Raw genomic sequence first — 5731 nt, forward strand, 5'->3', positions numbered from 1 at the left:
AAAAAAAAAATTATGTATAAAAAAAAAAACTTGGAAGCTCTGATGCATACATATAGGTTTTGTTTCCTGTTCCTGTGATAATACACCCTGACAAAAGCACCTTATAGGAGAAAGGGTTCATTTGGTCATGATTCATGTTCCAGTCCATCATTTCAGGGAAGCAAAGAGACAGGAACTCAGCAGCTAAGTCATAGCTAAATCAAGAGCAGAGAAAGAATTCATATGTCCATGATACCCAGTTCACAGTTCACTTCTCCTCTATAGTCCAGGACCAAACCCAAGGAATAGGACCACCCAATTTTAGGCCAGGTATTTCCACATAGGTCAACATAAGACAGCCCCTCACAGACATGCCTATTGGCCAACCTACTCCAAACAATTCCTCCCTGAGACCTGAGTCCCAGGTGTTCTAGACTGTTAATTCACAATTAAAACTAACTTTCCGAGCTATGTTTTTATTTCTGTACAAATTAATGTGGTTTTTTTATTTCCCATGAGACATCTTAATGACCTATGGGTTACTACTATAAATGTACTCCATAATTTATATGTGTTTAGTATTTTCATATTCTCTTTCCATTATTGAGTTCTAACTTGATCTTATTAGAGTCAGTTAATATTCTACATAATTTTGACTCTTAGGTTTATTGAGGTTCGTGTTTATAATTCAGATAAGGTTTACATACGTGAATTTAACAATGGGTACTTGAATTTATATCCTACTGTTGGTGAAGCGGTATGTAAACATCAATTAAACCTGTTGGCTGATTGTATAGCTTAATTAGTTTTGTCAGTGTTATTCATCTGTGTATTTTAATAGTAATTCTACTAATTATTGAGATAGACATGCTCAAGTCCTCAACTACAATTATGAATTTATTTCTCCTTTCAATTTTGCCACATTTTCATGTACGTTTTGAAGTCTGTTAGGTGAATTCATACACTATCTCTGAAGTAGGTCTATAAATTATTTTTGTAGCTCTGTGTTATTAAACTAGTCTAGAGAGATGTGCAGAAACTCTATTTTCTGCTCACTTCATTTTTAAAGCAGTTACAGAAACCCAGGAAGAGTGAGCAGAAAAGAGTTTCCACACATCTCTCTAGAGTGTTCCACTGCCATAGAAATCCACTGTGCTCCACCTAGTCGGCCCTCCTTCTGCCATAACCCTCAGAAATCACTAATATGTTCACTCTCTTTATACAAGTGAGGGTTTTTAGGCTGGTATTTTAGGGAAGATAACTGCTATAACAAATGTATAAAAAAAAGAGTTACACTATTTCAAGCTAGAAGATTGCATCCAGTTTTGTCGTTTGTTTTGGTTTGGTTTTTCCTGCTGTGACAAATATCTGGGAGAGCTAAGAATTGTCACTTAAGAATCTTGGGAATGGAGCAAATGGTTTATGTGGAAAGGATGGAATAAGCAGAATGTAAACCTAAGGGAGATTCTGAATGCATACTAAAATGTCATGTGACCTTCAAAGCAACCCAAGGCGCGCTGTGGAAACAGGAACAAAAACAGAAGAATGGAGAAATGCTTTGGGGAAAGTGAAAAAATTATGAAGTACTGCAGGAGGAGATTAAATTCCATGGGGTAAAAGCACTCACTGAGGAGGGGGGGGGAAGGTGGCTCAGTTAATAGATGCTTATCTACACACAAAGCCCTTGGTACCTGGCCAGCGCGGTTTCTGCATAAACCGGGTGTGGCACATGATTGTACTCTAAGCACTCTCAGAGGGGGAGCAGGAGGGTAAGGGGTTCAAAGTCATCCTGGGCTACTGAACAAGTTCGAGGCCAGTCTGTGCTTCATGGGGGGGGGGGGGGGGGAAGGGGGACAAAACAAACAAACAAAAACAAACTTAAGGATCTGGTAAAAAGTCGTTCCAGGGAAGCATCAGGAGTCATGGCTGGACTGAAGTGTGCAGTGAAGGAGCAGACACTGAGTACAAACAGCCTATGGGAGTAAGAAGGAGACAGTGTGGGAAGAGGAGTGTGGCATCAGAGTTTCTGTAATCCACACAGCTTCGAGCAGGTTTCTGGGACAATTTTGAACAACTCCAGAGAGCCTGAAATCCAAGATAGAATAAGCCATCTCCAGGAAATGTGACTCTATGCACCAACTGACTAATATATTCTTATATTTGATACTATTCAAGGAAGCATACACCCCACAGGTTAAGGACTCCTCCTTCAGGGGAAGCTCTTGGAGCCACTGATCCCTGTCCTACAGAAACTCATCCTGCCTTTAAATAATTTAAAAAAAAAAAAAGTATGTTTAGTTTAGGCTGCCAGGAAAGCCAGTCTCCGTGTCAGCAATGCTCTGGTAGGAGTCCTCAAACTTCTTGTCAGCTGCTTTCCTGCAAGAACAGACGTCTTGAGTTTTGTTTGGTTTGTAATTGACTCCGTCTTAATACCAAAACTAGATTAGATTTAAAAGGCTAGGTTCAACAATCAGTCTGCTATTGGGTAAACAGGGAATTCTATAGTTTCAAAGAGCCCATTATATCAAACTGCATCCTAACCAGCAGCTAAGCAATAAAAGGGAAATCATATTCAAATGCAAAATTAATGTCATGCATGGCTGCAGAAGGGCAGAAGGGACTGGCTTGCTTGGTGAACTTAAATGAAAAGTCCAGTCATGTATTTATAGCAAAAGAAAATCTAGAAGTTGCTTCATAAGCAAGATTTAATACAAGACAATAACTTTAGGCCCAAATGGGAAGGTTGGTAAATTTCAATATCTCCTGCCTTGTTCATAAATCACAATATTGATCACATATAAATTAATGCATGAATGTATATATTTGTGTATGGAAACACACGAAACCTCATTTATTATATGAAAATGAAATAGAAAGCAATTTTTATATCATGAACACCTAAATTAAACTGTTTAGCATCTCTTTAAAAAATCTTAAATGAAGAAAAAAAATCTTAAGTGAACCTTATCATTGTGGACGTAATGTCCATGAATCTGTCCTTTCCACGTCTCAGTGGTGGACCAGCACTCCTGCCACAGCTTCCGCCGTGGGTCCCGAGGAAGAGGATTTACGACAATGCACCAGTTTCTTTACTTGAAAAGGAAGGATGCATATATATGTGTGTATATATGAACAGAAGACCAAGACAACTTGGTCTAATGTTAAAGATCTTCTATTGGGAGCTTACTAGCAGTAATAAATAAATAATAAAGCAACAAGAATTCCTATTTTTTGTCCTTAATCACTTTGGACAAAATATAGTCAGTTAAAATAGTATGTTAGTTGTTACATATAAAGAACTGGATATTTTTTCACTCTTTCTAATCTTTAGAGACTTCTGAGAAGAGAGTGCAATCTACAATGTCTTTATACTGTAATGATGCTGTCTGAACTGTGTGACATTGTAGGTTTTGACTCCAAGGAATTACTTCTGGTATGCTAGGATCTAATAAGCTTTGCACATTGTCCCCAAAGTAATCACAATTAATAAAAACTATTCCAGTAGTTGCATTGAGATTTCATCAGTGTTAATATACACCCTTTAAATATGTATAATTTTTTTCACAGCAGAGAAGTTATAAGTAAACTATGTATCTAATATTCATTTTGAGTGATTGGGTATTCAACTGATAAAAAATAAAGGGAAAATCAAAAAAAAAAAAAAAAGGAAGAGAGGCTGCCAACGGTTTCTATTTGCAGACTACTATATGTTCCTTTCCCGTGACCAAAATATAGCGATTGCAGGCTTTATTTGGCTTTCTCCCTTGGTATACTTGACACGAATTGTAAAAAAAAAAAAAAAAAAAATATCTGCCCAAATAAATTGGAAACATCAGGCAGTAAACAGTGGATATTACGCAAGTGAATGACTAGACATTGCTATTTACCAATGTTTTCAAAGACTCAATCCCTTTAGAACGCCGTGAGATATGCCCTTGAGGACATACCAGTGAAGAGTCTACCTAATTGGAAAGCAGTTAAGATCATATTTCATAAAATTAAGACTGCTGTAAACCCACTGAAACTCCAGAACAGTGTTTTCGATCCTACTGCAACTGGAGAACAACCTGTTTGACTTTTAGAAATAGATCCAGGCCCCCAACCCAGGTGTACTAGATCAAACTATTCAGAGTATGCCTCTTCCTGTCTGCGGTAGTGGTCACCATGTTGAAAAACTTGGCTAGAATCTGAGAGCACTGGTTGCCGGTTTGTGCCTCCCTGCGGGTACTGTTTCTGTCACACCTTTATGTACAGCCAGGATTGGGAATCATACCACAGCTATACCTTGGCTATCAACGAGCATCCACGAAAGCGAGTTTGAACAAACAAGGAAGGTTTAACAACAGCTAGGATTCAACAGCCCTTCGGACTAGAAGAGATGGTGTTTCTACAAATGGCTATTTAGGCACAAAAATGGTTTGTGGAAGCCATAGCCGAGCTTTCTTTTGTACTGTTGCTGTGATAGGGGACTAGAGTACTACAGTGACATTCTAACAAACTTTAGGTAACTTAAGACCGAGGGGTTGAAATTACATTTCAAAACTCAAGAGATTTGGAGATTTTCGTGGCAAAATGGGCCTGAAACGTGGCCAGTGTGAAGCAAAATGAATCCATGTATGCTATAGGTGGAAAATGCAACATCGACAAAGATTTAGCATGGAAGGGGGGTGTAAAATACTGTAATTGTATATTGCTTACTTGCTGAAATGGCAATAATTGGGACGCACTGAAATGGGTTTTCTATTAAAACTGTTTCTTTCTACTTTAACGGGGCCACTAGAAACTTAGGATTCCGTTGTTGCTCGAGGTCTCTCGCTGGGACCACGCGGGAGGTTAAGGCGAACCTGGAAAGGCCTAACTGGAACTCAAGGGGGAAGAGCATCCATCAGGACACACCCAACTAATTTCCTTTCAAAAGCCCCGAGGCCTTTTAAACTCAGCCCTCCAGGCCCGACCTTAAGGAACTAGCACCGTTGGGGAAGATCAGCCGGCCGGGCGTGGGCAGCCACCCCGAGGGAGGAGCAGTCCCGGAGAGAAGCAGAGAAGGCCCCGGAGCCACGCGGCTCAGGAAGCCACCCCCGCGAGTGGCTAGGACACTCCGGCCCCGCCCCCGACGGCAGTCGCTTCCGCACAGCGGCCCACGCCTGCAGCCCCAGAGCCGGGCTTCTCCTCCAGCGCCTTCCCGAACACCGCCCCGGGACGGCCACGGAGCGGACAGAACACAAGCGAGCGCTAAGCCCGCGCGCGCCTGCGCAGACCCCACTCGGGGCCCTCTCCTCCTCCGCTCCCGCGCCTTCCTCCCGCCTCTTTCCCCGGGCACCTCGCTACGACACAAAGAGTGACGTACCCATCGAGCAATCACAGTCGCTTCCCTCCCGAGCCCTGTGGCAAGAGGAGGGCGGGGCGTGGGGAGGGGGCCGGCTTCGAGGACGGGCTCGTTGTCGTCATCCAATCAGAGCGGTCTGGGGCGCGGCGGGGCGGGGCCCGAGAAGAGGGCGGGGGTGGGGCCGAGGGAAAGGAACTAGAAGGCTGCGGGACGAGAGGGCGGGCTCCCGGAGATTAAAAGCAGCCAATCAGAGCGCGCCGGCTTCCTTCGGAGAACGGCGTGGGGCGTCGCCACCGCCGCCGCGCGCGCCGGGGGCTGGTTAAGGCCATGAAACAAAAGAAACCCTGAGAGGGGAGCCGCTGCCGTCCCCACCCACCCACCTAGTTACCTACCTCGGCTCCGTCCCCGGCCCCGCCACCCCGCCCT

The sequence above is a fragment of the Microtus ochrogaster genome, chromosome 18, assembly GCF_000317375.1.
Source record: "Microtus ochrogaster isolate Prairie Vole_2 chromosome 18, MicOch1.0, whole genome shotgun sequence".
Classification (NCBI taxonomy): Eukaryota; Metazoa; Chordata; class Mammalia; order Rodentia; family Cricetidae; genus Microtus; species Microtus ochrogaster.